Here is a 15,028-nt window from a genome sequence, read left to right as displayed (position 1 = left end):
CTCCTGTATCTATTATCTTCTCTTACTTTGTCAACATTCGACCACACTTCTCAATGGGACAATAACTTTATTTAAAGGATATCAGGATTGGATAGGATAGCTTGTTGATGGCTTGTTGTGTAAAAAAGGCAGCTAGGGGCTCACAGAGTGTACAAACCTTGTCAAGTTAACACTCAACACAGCTACAAGGACTAAACAAGAAAGTCATACTGACATATTATGACCTTTTTTTTGTAGAAGTTATTAAAAACATGAATGCACGCAAGGGGCCCTAAAGCAAAATTAAGACTTTAATTACCAACAATTTGCAAACATTTCTTTGAGAGACTGTAACATCTGTTGTGTTTAATTTGGTGAAAATCAGTGTGTATGATGAAATTACAGCCAATTGTAAGGCCACGGCTTGCCATCCAATTTTGCCGTATCACCACAACCCCATTCTCTCTTGAAATATCTCAGTACTGAATGCTGCATTACACCAGCATGTCTTCTGACATTGGGCAGTGTCTCATGTTGATTCTATACAAAGGGTCAAAGTTGGACCTTTTAGAGTAAAACAATAAACTTCCTGTTGTCAGGGGTAGTGGCTTTGGTGATGGCAGGAAATGACACTGTCATTGTCTTGAGATTTGAGATGACACTAAGTTGGATATAGCTCTGATCATGTGTCTGCAAGTTAATAAACCAAGGACTTTAATGTAAAAAGATCAATATTTGAGACTAAGCCCAAACTACACCATTAGTCCTTTTGAAAACTATTTAGACAACTTTTGATTCCCAATGGCTTATCAATTTTAGGTCATAGGCCTAAAGCCCTAGGACAAGTTAGTTAAAATATAATATGTGATAAAATGACAAAATGGTAGGAGGCCAGAACAGTCTCAATAAGAATTAAGTCACACAACGTTTTCCACAAATGCACACGCTAATTCTGAAGTTCACACTCTGTGGTTCACAAATATAATTTGTAAGAACACTTGTAATATAAACTCACAGATCATACGAATTGCTGATTGCGCATTTACGAACAGCTTCTCATTTGTGAACCTTTCTGCGTTTGTGAGTGAAATTTGTGTGGTGCATTCACGAACAGCTTCTCATTTGTGAACCTTCCTGCATTCGTGAGAGAAATCGGTCTGCTGAATTTTGAGACTCTCCTAACGTCGCAGATCAACAAACGTCACCATTGGCTAATGAATCTGTCAATCAAATATATGATTCTGCCAGGGCTGTTTGCTTTCAGCCAATCATATGGCTCCTTATATTACGGAACAGATCTGCTGTGCGCATAGTCGGACACAATTCCCTACATCACATGTATAGCTCGGGGGTGACGATGGCTGAAGATATCACGTTAGCGTTCACACTTGTTTAATTTTCAATTTTAATTCTGGTGCCTGTTAGCAGCTGAAACACATCCTCACGTGCTTGTGGATATCATATATTGTATATGGAGACATGACTGTAATAATAAGTAAAGGTTATCAGCTGTAGGTTTAGTGTGCTCATAGGAGACGTGACAAAAGAACACAAATCACATTTCTCTTTATGGCCTATATAGTTGTCATCATCAACGTTACATGATTTACAGAATACATGTGACCAACTAACATTTCATGTTCTACCACCGGATGTTTGGATCAAAATATGAACCAATCAGATCTTAGATCAGGTGAGAGCCAGGCGTTTCCCGTCATGCCCTGGGTTTTGCAGTCGAGGGAGAGCAACTGCAGCGCCTTGCTCCAAAATCTGCGGCCACCTTGATCTCACAAGGTTATCGTTGCCTACGATAGAGATAGAGCAAGTCGGCATCAAGTCGGACACAAATCTAACTGGCAAGCACTGCTCGCCGATCACCGCTGATCCAATCTGCGCAGTTAAGGGGATGGAATTAATCCAATAGGCGATTGCTCAGAGGGCTACACTATACTCATAGAATCTGGGGTTACAATACATAACCAACGTTCCACCCTATGGGTGGCCTCTTAATAATCTTATTCAGAAAAATTATGCATTTTTACTATGTGAAAGCAAACCCCGTTAGGGGCAGAGACCTCTTGAAGCTCATATTAAACATTGTCTGCAGAGAAGGTAAGAGAAGCTAGTAAATCATCAGGCCTATTCCATGGGAGTGACTCTGAAAAGGAGCAAAAGCTCAGCTCTTTATCTTGGCAGGTGTCTCTATTCTCCTGTGTTCAGGCTCTTGGTTACATCAGTTACTTTTCCTTTTAATGAGCTGCATATATTTCTAACAGCCTTCAGTGACATCAAGAAAAAAAATAACTTTTTAACTCTAAAAGACATTATTCTCATTCTGAGAACAAATGAACAAACTGTGTGTGAGTATGTGTGTCCAGTTGCAATTTAACACAGACTCAGTAGCATAGAGAATCTTCTCACAACACCTAATCATCCCTTGATCAAAAAAACTGTAGATAGAATCTTGTCATGTTATTCTATTTAATAAGTAGACGGACGGAGGTATAGTACGAGTTTTCAAGTGTAATGAAGATGATCGCAGGGTAACAGTTCCCCTTAAATGTTGAGCAAAAGTTATGAAACGAGACAAAATTCAAACAATAACATGTAAAAAGAAATGGATCTCCTGATAAGAAGTAGGTGCTTCACCTTTAAATATGTTTTTATTAGAGCTGGATACACAGGAAGATGTATGTTACTAAACCAACACTAGCAATGATAGAACATCTACATTTTGAAGAATTGTAGCATAGATTAAGTGGACAGCAGCCTTTTCAAATACATTCCTGGTCTAAAATAAATCAGGCTGACACAGCCTTTAAGGAAATACACAACTATAAATGAATTTAGAAATCTATTTGGGGGTCTATCCTTTAGCATTTCATATTTACGACGGCAAATCCCTTGAATAACAATATACAGTATATTAACCTTAAAATGGACCACTCCTTCACTTTTTAACTTTCTTCCTTCCTGTCTCATTAATTGTTTTCTTTCTTCCTAACTCCCTACCTTCTCTCTCCTTCCTTCTTCACACATGTAATCATCTAGCCTCAAGTAAGTTCTCAACATACTGGACAGTGTGAAGATATATGTCCACTCCAAAAGAGTCTAAATGTTGCAACGGATTAATGCTGTCCTGCAGTTCCAACATTTCATTATCTGAAAGAGGACTGTCCAGTACAGGGACATTGATCCCAGGATGAGGTTCAGTCATGTATCCATTTTCCTCCCATTCAATCTGTTGTATCGGTATACTCTGGAAAAAGAAAGTGTGTATGAGCATTGTGCATAATGAATCTCAAGAAAACACATTTAATAAAGCTTTATCATGACCTTTTAACAATTACTTAACATCAATGATGTCAGGCAGAACCTAGCATCTCCATTATTTCATAAATTATTTTTTTTTATTAATGGGCAAATTTTATGTTAAAACAGCAGTGAGAATATCACATCTGGAAGGTCTAATGCCTTGCATTTTGAACTTGCAGATGTGTCATGACTTTGTAATGTCATGACATTATAGTTGACAGTGTCCATTTCAGTAGAGGTGCACACAAACAGAACTGTAATTTCAATAGCCATTTTGTCTTGAATCCAAGAAGCATAGTGCAGAGGTAGATTATCAAAGTGTTGAACATTTGATTTTTAGTTAAGGATCAACTTGACATGTGATCAGTCATTTTAACAGAACATACATTTGGCCCTGGATCAGAAACAGGATTCAGAGCCTGGCCCAGATGCCACAGCTGATTTGGTGTCATGTTTTCCTCTGTCCTGATTGGATGGTTGTCCCACGCATCTCTAAAGACATCCAGGCTGGCCTGGATGCGAGACAAGAAAATATAGTGTCAACAAAACAGGTGAAGGATGTTACTGATGTCGAGCAAGTCTTGGTCTTCCAGAGTGCAGGATGTTGTAATATAAACCAGTAACACTCATGAAGACATCACGCCAGAGGCGCTCAATTCTGGATTTGGAGGGGGATTAAATAAAAGAAAATTAAAATATACACACACATTTACATGTCCATTCATCCATTTTTCAACTTGAGTTATCTTTTGAATGGTCACAGGGGGACTGGTGCCTATCTCCAGCAGTCAAAGTGTGAGACGAAGGGTACACCCTGGGCAGGTCAACAGGCACAGGCACGCGCGCACACACACAAAAAGCTTCCAAATTAGGTTAAACTCACCGCTGATTGTGTACACTTTTTCCTGCAATGAAGCTGTTGGTGTCAGTTCCACGAACTGAGAACATTAATTCTGCAACACCTGCATTTTCTCTGCCATGATCTCCTCTCACCCTGAAACAAACAAACATTAGAATCTTGCTTCAAACATTTTTAATGCACATCTATAACAATCTACATCAATTTCAGTTTTACAGAAATTTCCTCATGTACCTATCTACTAAGTGAGTAAACATTGTGGCATTATTAACCCTCTGCTGGGGAAATTTTTTTTGAAAGAGGGAAATGTTCATCCCCCCCCCCCCCCCCCCCCCCATAAATTTCACTTTATGACCTCAAATGGCATGTTATCTTTGGTCAATAACACACTTTAGGCAAAAGCAGATTTGTAACAGGGTAACAGAGGGTAAAGTTGGGAATAACATGAATACCTCAGAGGAAAGCCATGCTCATTCACAGCTTCACTGAAGAGGCAAGGTGGGTGTCTGCCCGGTTGTTGTCAGCTACCTTCAGGTACATGATCTATGTAATTCAAGCACAAACACTCTCATATGACACACTTTTATAGGGGCCAAAACAATCAATTACCAAATGAAAGGTACAACAGCCATACAATAACATGTTAGATAATTAAATAAGTTAAGATCTGATAAACTGTATTGTTTGTGTCAAATCTCACAGGAGTGATGGATGCAGTTTACAGAAGACCACTGCACTATACTGTTTTCATCCCTCTCCCGCCAGCTTCTTTTGAATTTCTGACCACCCGCAATGTGGTCTACTCCCACATTCTCCCGTGACACTCAGAACTATTACCCACAATATAATTAAGATGCACTGATTTTGTGTATTCACTCATCGTGCAGGAGAAAACATGGCATGACAGACTATTATTGGATTCATGGGATTGTGTATCATATTCTTCCATTTAAAAATCAATATGGAGGAGTAAAGGCTAATGATTATTACAAGCCCTTACATTAACTGACTTTACAAATATGCAAAAAATAATAATGTGTATATTTTGGGATTTCTGAAAATCCCTTTGGTTTTTAGCCAACTGTTCAAACTGCTCGCTCCTGCTGGGACCCAATCCTATGCAGCCCTTTACTTCAAAATATAAGTTGTTAAAGGTATAAAACATATCTATAAAATAGACGATAGCCAGAAAACACATTTGCAGCTGTTTGGTCCTTGACAATGAAAACACCTACCTTCCTTGAATAGCCGTCTATTCCCCCAAAGATATTAAAATTGTACCTGTTTAAACACAGACAATTAAAAATGCAACTCCCAAAACAAAAAATAACATCTCCAATTACACACAGACATTACCTGATGTCAATGTGCACCATATACTTTGGGCAAGGAACTGTGTACGTCCTTCTCACTACACATCCCAGACATGTCATTCGAGCAAGTACACCCGCACTGTCCACACGATGCATACAGTCGGTCCCACTGTACTCTATGTCCCTGGGGAAGTAGAGCACCTCGGACTACCCTGTACCCAGCATCTGGCATGTTGCTCTTAATTACTGTGATAAATGAATCTAGTTCCTCATCACTGCATTTACTGTATGTGGCAGATACAGGTATAATATTTTCAGACATCCATCTAAATAGAGTTACTCTGGATACACCAAGGAGTTTGGTAATGACACTTGTTGGCAGACCCATTTCCACAAGGTGTTCGAGAGCCTCTCGCGACACCGCCAGTCGTGGGCGGCCACGAGAACCTCTTTCAACGTGTACCATTATTAATGCCTTTTGATTATCTCTTTCCTGCTGGATAATAGTATTCAGATCTGAAAGAGCAGAAAGTATATCCTCTCCTACATCAACAATGTCACCTAGAGCACCTAATAAAACTAAATAATGGTGACAAGCAAACTGTAGCCCTTCCCCATCAACAGGTTGCCTCTCCAAGATGCTTGACAGTCGATCGTACAACCTCTGAAGGATGTCAAGCCTCAATGATTCCTAGAGGAAAAAAAAAAAACAAAAAAAAAAAACAGAACAAACATGAATTGGATAATTGTTGGGTAATAGAAATAAAATAACAACTTCCAAATATCTTATGGCACTTTTATTTTTTTAACACTCCAGCTATGCTAGTTTTAATTAAAAAAAAACATTTTTAAATAAGACCAACTGTAGATTCAAAGGTACATGAAATGATGAAGCAGTATTTCTGTTTATTATGTGCCAGAGCTCATTGGCCAAAATTTAAAGATGTATTTTATTTTTAAAAAAATAATATTTCTTTAACTATTGCCCACCGCCAGAAAATCAAACATTTATGCACTGGCTCAGCCAGTGTCTGTCTCCTTATTACTGCACGCACAGCCTAAAGCAGGGGTGTCAAACTCAAATTCACAATGGGACCAAATTAAAAACTGGGACAAAATTGCGGCCCAAACTCAATATTTATTGAAAAGTTTATTTACAGATGTCTTGTTATTCAATTGGAAAGAAACTTATTTTTGCATCTGAACACAGAATCTGATATGACCAAATTACACACGTGTTTTAAATAAAACACATCACTCGTTACTTATGTCTCAATTTTTATTTACTCTTTTTACTCCTTACAATGTGTACATATTCAGTATGTAGATTGTTTTACCTTTTGGATATTTTAAGTTTGTCTGTTTTATGTTTTCTTTTAGTTTACTCTTTATTATTATGTTTTACTCTCCTGTTTGGCTCCTGTAATGAACGTTATTGCTGCTGTGACACCACAGTTTCCCCACTGAGGGACAATAAAGGGATTTTCTATTCTATTCTTCAATTTGTAGTCTGTCCAGTTCCCATTTTAGAGTAAGTTTAATCTTTTTTTCACAGGCCAACAACAAAAACCAAAAATAGCAATTCTCTTCTATGAAAATATCTCAGTTATTAACTTTCATGCTTTGGAGCAGAAAAAGTGCATGACAATTAAATATTTCAAGCTCAGTTCGCTCCAATCTGATGGTCACCTTTTCCAGCCAGATACCTTCTTTCTAGGCGTTCAAAGTCGGAAACTCGCTGAGTAAACTGGGCGCTTAGAGGAGTATCTTCAGTTGTTTAAGACTGAGGGTAATGCTGCACACGCTGATTCTACTAGCATGGATGCTAATGATCGTAAACATAAAAGAGGGCCTGCTTCGTCTCGCGCGCAAACGCCGCAAAGCACTGTGGGATTAGTAGTCTTATCTGCAAAATCACCCGGCGGGCCAGTTTTAATATTATATATTTGATATTTGATTTCGCGGGGCAAAAAAAATAGACCAAGGGCTTGAGTTTGACAACCGTGGCCTAAAAAAATGGTACCTAGACACGCTAACTAAACAAATGTTTGCCTGAGTTTAGCTTGATGTTAAACTAGATGAAGAATGTACCAGACTTCACGTAACGTCTGGACTGAATTTAACATAAAACATTTTACTTGACCATGAAGAACGCTTCTACTCATAATTCTATAACATTGCATACATTACAACAAGGGAATAAGATAAAACTGTTACTCACAGATTGTGACCGGTCCATCCCGCTCTGCCATGTGAACTGCAATACGCATGCACACAGCAGATCTGTTCCGTAATATAAGGAGCCATATGATTGGCTGAAATCGAACAGCCCTGGCAGAATCATATATTTGATTGACAGATTCTTTAGCCAATGGTGACGTTTGTTGATCTGCGACGTTAGGAGAGTCTCAAAATTCAGCACACCGATTTCTCTCACGAATGCAGGAAGGTTCACAAATGAGAAGCTGTTTGTGAATGCACCACACAGATTTCACTCACAAACGCAGAAAGGTTCACAAATGAGAAGCTGTTCGTAAATGCACATTCAGCTATTCGTATGATCTGTGAGTTTATATTACAAGTGTTCTTACAAATTATATTTGTGAACCACAGAGTGTGAACTTCAGAATTAGCGTGTGCATTTGTGGAAAATGTTGCGTGACTTATTGTTTCACATTATATTTATGTGTCAAAGAGTATGAATTTCCAAATGAGCGTGTGCATTTGTGTTCCTCCGAATTATATTTGTGAAACACAGTGTGGATTTCCGAATGAACATGTGCATTTGTGGAAAACGTTGTGTGACTTAATTCTTATTGAGACTGTTCTGGCCTCATAAAATGGCATCATCTGACCAAAATGACCAACTTCCTGTTGGTCTTGAAACATGGTTTCAGGAGACTTTTTGTAAGTCTCAAGACACATCATGAATGTACCAAATATCATAATCCTCAGTCAAAGCATGACATAGAGCTGACTGTTGTGATGGTCCTAGGGAGCACTATGTTAAAACTAAGCCATGCCTATGGAAAATTTGTATAATTATCTGTTTGGGGTTGGATTAGAGTAAATCACATTACATTTCGCACAGATGAGATGTGAATTGAAGAAATTAGAGGCAAACGTAATTCCATGGTGTGATGCCTAAATTCGCCATACTCCTTAAGCCCCACCCTCTTTTGAAACCTACCAGACACTACATATGTGTAACAAATTTCATAATCCTCAGTAAAAGCATGGTATGAGGCTGATAGTTTTAATTGCCCTAGGGGCCTGCTATTTTAAAGAAATAGGTCACACCCACTGATGTGGCAAGGGGTCAATATCTTAGGCTTAGCCATGCCTACACAGTTATACTTTTGAGTATGTTTTTCACAACTTTTGATCCTCAGTGGCTTATGAGTGAAATATGTCATTTTGAAGTCTATAGGTCAAAAACTCTACGATAAGTTAGCTTTAATTAAGCATGTGCAAAAAAGAAAAGAAGAAATAGTCATGTGACTAAAATGGCAGACTTCCTGTCGGATTTGGAAAGTGGCTCCATAGACCTTTTTGTAGGATCTGAGACACTACATAAGTGTACCAATTTTCATAATCCTCAGTAAAAGCATGACATGGGGCTTACCGTTTCAATGGTCCTAGGGGGAGCTATTTGAAAAAATAGACCACACCCACCTGATGTTTGCATCCATATCTGTTTGAGGTCAGATTAGTCACACTCATGCAAAATTTCCTGCAGATAAGTTGAGGAATGAGGAAATGAGGCAAACATATTGCTACGGCGTTACGCCTGAATTCGCCATACTGCCACAGCCCCACCCTCTTTCAACACCTGCCAATACTGGATGCTAAGTGAGCCCAACATGTCAACTGTTATTTGGCAGTGATTCATATTGGTTAGATCAAAAGGGTACAATTGGGAGCTTTCAGAGTAAATATGACCTTTTCTGTTGTGAGGGGGTGGAGCCTTGATGATGTCATCATCTGATTATTGATTGTTGTTTAGGAGTGGATGACAAACAACCACAAAAATTTTCGAGACCCTGTGTCCTACGATGATGACATTATGGCAATTTATATTTTTTAGCGAGAAGTCAGTATTAGGCCAGGAGAAGTCCTGCTGCTGAGGTGCTAAGTTGTATCGGTTGTATCAGCCCTGCTATGCAGTTTTCTACCTGCAGGGGGCTCTGATATTATATACAACACAACCGATATGGTTTACGAAACCAATTTTTAAATTGGCTATAAAACACAAAAGGAAGGTTAAGTTGCAGAAATAACTAAATAAGATGATAATGGCTGTTACAAAGTTTGTAATAATATATTAACAATGTTTACTTTTTATATTTTTCAAAGATTACAACACTTTAAAAGTCACGGTTTACGAGACCATCAAAAATGGTCTCATAAACCTATTGGTTTCATAATGCTGGTGTGTAAACTGACAAATAGGTCTCACAAACCATAAGCGCACACACACACACACACACACACACACACACACACACACACACACACACACAATCTTGATATTTTAAGATGAGATGGGGTTGAATCTCCACCCATTTTGTACACACACATGCTAACTCACACCCTTTGTGTGTGTGTGTGTGTTATAGAGCAACGGGATCGATTCAACATTGGAAATAAAACAAGGAAAGAATCAAAAGACAGAAAGGAAACATTGAAGGCACGATGTTTACATGACTGGTCGTCACCAGGACCTGTGGTGATTTACGTCCGTCTGCATTTTAGTTCTTATTTATTTAAATAAATAAACACGTTTTTAATCTGGGGAACAATGTAATAAGATACAGCTTTAACTCTAAAGGATGTCTGAACAGGAAGTCCCTCGGCCGCCTCGCTCTCTCTACCACCAGCTTGACTCGCCATGGTTCAGCTCAACCACACCGACCTGATGGTTTCATCTGGCCGTGTCCACCTGAGAGTTGTGAGCGTGATGAGGAGCAGTGTGAGTCTTTATTTAGACGAAGGCACTAGTAGTTCATCTACAGTGTAATAGTTCAGATGAACAATTCACGGGCTGAAGAAGACAGCCAGACAATTACATTTTTACGAATCCTATCATTAAAACTAATGGATGAATTAATGCAGTCATAATCACAAACCTGCCTCTGTCAAGGTCAGAAAACAATCCCAATAAAATTCTTTTTTCTGGTTCTTTTACAGCAATTAGACAATAATGTTTTAGTTAAAAATCCTAACTTCACTCGTTTGTTTAACATATTTAATTATTCACTGATGTTTTATGCATCGTTGTGTACACAAGGAGCTAAATGAGCTGTGACCAGACCTGCAACAAGTTAAGTAGCCTCTATTTCTGCTGTTTATTCTTCCTTTACAAGAAAAAAACACACAACATTTATTCATTTAATTTAAGATAAAATTCATGGAACTGGTATTTCCTAAACATTTCTACTGAGAGCTACTTTTACTTTTAGAAAAGGAGGAAAAATTATACAAATCTTATTAATATTTCATATTTTCAATGTCATGAAATGTTTGAGTTTGTAACCAGAAAAGCTGTTCAGTTCATTCACTCTCAGTGATTTCTGATGTGTCTGTTTAGAAGCTTTTCCATCCTGCTCCAGCTGTCGGCCTGAAAAACATCTAATTATAAAACAGAAGAAGAAGAAGATGGCGGCTTGGCGATTTGCAGATGGAGGCTAATTGAAGCGAATGCCGAGGCGAGGTGTCGTCCTGCCGATGTTTTCCTCTTTTTTACGGTCCCGCATGAAACACCTCAGCACCAAACTTACACACACACACACACACACACACACACACACACACACACACACACACACACACACACACACACACACACACACACACACACACACACACACACACACACACACACACACACACACACACACACACACACACACGCACGCACGCACGCACGCACGCACTCACACACACACACACACACACACTGAAACCAACCCCCTGCTGGGGAAGCAAACACTCATTGCACATAATCATTGTGATGATACAGAAATATGAATTATGCATAACGACCACGTCGCCTCGGCTGCATGTGGCTACAAAGCCGTGTGGGTTACATCCTCCTCTCAACGATAGGAAGTGTCTCCTCAGTATTAACAGTATAATCACCTGTTCTGCCACATTAGTCTCTCAGGTGTCATTCTCTCACAATTAGCTATGTGTTTTCCTCAATCAGACCAGGAAACCATCAGCCGTCGTGGATTCAGCTCCAAACCCACTCACAAACCAAAAGTTCACCTTTAATTAGTGAAGCAGACGAGGTGAACGTGCTTCCGTCATCATGTCAGTGCAAGGTCACGCTGTTGTTAAACATCGCTGCAGGGAGGGCGGATAATAGGCACGCAGGAGATGATTCTTTTCTAATTAAGAGTCCAAACAGGAAACTATTTCAGTCTGAAGCAGCTGATTGTGTCTGAACTCCAGAAGAACCTCCTCCTCCTAGAACAGCTCGGCTAAATTTGTCTGCTACCAACCTGGAAGCGAGATTATTGAAGTAGCTGCAGATCCGAGTGTTGACAGGCGGTCGGAAAAAAGGAAATCATCATCAGGAGTCTGTTTCAGAGGCTATTTTTACCCAGGTAAAACAGCTGCTCCTGGAAGTGAGAACAGACAGAAAACCTCAGAAACATGAGAAATCTGTCCACCTAGTCAGCAGTTTGTGACATCAGAGCATAAAAACACAGATTCTGGTTCAGAGGGACGGATTCTTGTACAAATTCAATTCAATTCAATTCAATTCAACTCAATTCAGTTCAATTCAATTCAATCCAATTCAATTCAATTCAATTCAATTCAAAAATACTTTATTAATCCCAGAGGGAAACTGATTAATCTCAAATGTAAATTAAGATTCTGGCAAAAGAGTGACCTAGCATTTAGCCGTGGTGTGTTCAAAGACCAACACATGAACAACCCAAAAAATCAGATTTTTTTTGTTTTCTATCAGTAGATCACTGATGAGCTATTGTCAGTATGAGCATGACTCTGATCACCAGCTGTTGCTTTTATGCATCTGAATAAAAACGAATGATTCCTTTGGCGAAAGCATCCAGAAACATCTAAATATTACATCAGATCATAACTAAACAGTGTTTTCTTCCAAAGCCTCTTCAAAGCTGTTTCTTTCCATAACGTGAACTTTGTCAAATAATTTAATATAAACAGTAATGATGCTGTGATCACTGGTCACATGACTTTTTATGCATCTTTATTATGTTTCAGAAGCTTTCCTCATGTGATTGTTTAAATTTAGTTAAATGATGATCAGTGATAAGAACTCATATCCATACAGAATCCTCCAGTCTGCAACAAAAACAGCCTGTTTACTGTGATGCAGACGGATTTATTCTACAGGGATGTCTCACCTGGGTGGGGACGCCCTGCTGATAATCAGCTGTTAATGGCTCTCATAAATAATCAGTGTTTATTATAAGATGTTGGTTTTTATCTACGAGTGCACAGTTCACCCTAAAGCATGAGACAAACTGCATTTTCACAGTAAAGCATTTGTAGTTTTACCAAAGTCAGGTTTTATTTTTTGTTTAAGTTTCCACGTGAAGCTTTTAAATCATTCCAACATTCCTGCCATGAGTTTGTGGTTCCCACGCCGTTCGGTCCTGAAGTGTCGATGTTATGATTCTAATTATCTGCATGGCGTGGCAGACTTTAGCTGCTCTACACACTCCTGACAGCGGAGTGTGCAAGTGTGTGTGTGTGTGTGTGTGTGTGTGTGTGTGTGTGTGTGTGTGCAGATGAGTGTGTGTGCAGGTGTGTGTGTGTGTGTGTGTGTGTGTGTGTGTGTGTGTGTGTGTGTGTGTGTGTGTGTGCAGGTGTATGTGTGTGCAGGTGTGTGTGTGTGTATGTGTGCAGATGTGTGTGTGCAGGTGTATGTGTGTGCAGGTGTGTGTGTGTGTGTGTGCGGGTGTATGTATGTGCAGGTGTGTGTGTGTGTGTGTGCAGGTGTGTGTGTGTGTGCAGGTGTATGTGTGTGCAGGTGTGTGTGTGTGTGTGTGTGTGTGTGTGCAGGTGTATGTGTGTGTGTGTGTGTGTGTGTGCGTGTGTGTGCAGGTGTATGTGTGTGCAGGTGTGTGTGTGTGTAGGTGTGTGTGTGTGTGTGTGTGTGTGTGCAGGTGTATGTGTGTGTGTGTGTGTGTGTGTGTGTGTGTGTGTGTGTGCGCGTGTGTGTGCAGGTGTATGTGTGTGCAGGTGTGTGTGCTCATTTGCGGTAGGTACAATGGTGCTGACGCTCCCCCCTCCTGCCTGCTGACACCCACAGACCCAGCCCTCCCTCCCTGCATTATTTAAAGGTGGAGGATTCAGGTGGTGTAGATTAGAAGCCTCCACATGACTTCACTAATTCTGTTTCTCTCCTCCTTCTGTTCCCATGTGCTTCTATTAGCTTCTCCATCTCCACTCCTCTCTCCCCCACTTTGCTCCTGCTGGAGTTAACTACTTGCCAGAAGAAATATGATTAACACAGCAGAGAGCCAGAGTTTGCTGGAGAAATTACACACACACACACACACACACACACACACACACACACACACACACACACACACACACACACACACACACACACACACGCACGCACGCACGCACGCACGCACACACACACACACACACACACACACACGCACACACAGGCAATATTCCCCAACTGTGCTTTGACAGACAGGAACTTGGGGGTGGGGGTGAGGCAGGGAGACGGGTGTGACTGAGAATAATAACAAGGCAGCTCTGCGACCCACCTATAATTTAGTAGATGTCTGTGCAGTTTGCACCATGCTCCCCTCCGCTCTGCAGGGTTTCCTCTTGCAGCATAAACACACACACACACACACACACACACACACACACACACACACACACACACACACACACACACACACACACACACACACACACACACACACACACACACACACACACACACACACACACACACACACACACACACACACACACACACGGGTTCCCTCATATATTTCTATCATTTTCAAACCAGGAATATAAAAACAAAAGCTTCAGTTTCTATTTATGTTTGTCTGGAGTAAATGATTTTGTAGCAACAACACAACCAGGCGATAATAAAAGTTTTATTTTTATTTAGATTTCTGGAGACAAATCTAAACAAGTGACACAAAACAAAATGTGTCATAAACGTGTTTTTATATTTCTAAACGTTTAATCCACAGTCATCAGGTAGCACAACCGTAGAGACGATCTTTAAAATGATCTACGGGGAAATTCAGGCTTAGATGACTTCACTGTTTTTGTTAAGTAACTGTAATAAAATAAAAATGTATAAACCTAAAAAAGGAGTGAAAAGCGACCAGATAAAGTAAACACATCCACCCGCCTGCTTGCTCTTTACATTCTCCAGCATCCAGTTTTACAAACTGTGGTTTCACTTGTAAGGTTTTGTTTTTAACGTGAGGCGTGATGGGAGAAAGGCCGAGGGGGAGAGCGCGGCTGAAAGCCTGCAGGTCACAGAGGTTCCCTTTAAATTTAGAACTAACCGCGAAGG

At 39.9% G+C, this 15,028-nt stretch overlaps 1 long non-coding RNA gene across 1 annotated transcript; it reads right to left on the bottom strand.

Moving 5' to 3' along the window:
- Window positions 1-773: 773 nt before the first annotated feature.
- LOC139069837 (uncharacterized) lies at window positions 774-6,119 on the bottom strand. Its single transcript, XR_011520499.1, has 4 exons — window positions 4,606-6,119; window positions 4,178-4,288; window positions 3,681-3,806; window positions 774-3,238 (listed from the first exon to the last, which is right to left on the bottom strand). It is a non-coding gene; the product is annotated as an uncharacterized lncRNA (long non-coding RNA).
- Window positions 6,120-15,028: the final 8,909 nt, after the last annotated feature.

Source organism: Nothobranchius furzeri, chromosome 5, assembly GCF_043380555.1.
Source record: "Nothobranchius furzeri strain GRZ-AD chromosome 5, NfurGRZ-RIMD1, whole genome shotgun sequence".
NCBI classification, from domain to species: Eukaryota; Metazoa; Chordata; class Actinopteri; order Cyprinodontiformes; family Nothobranchiidae; genus Nothobranchius; species Nothobranchius furzeri.
Note: the sequence above shows the minus strand (reverse complement) of the source record. Positions and strands in the feature narration are given on the sequence as shown.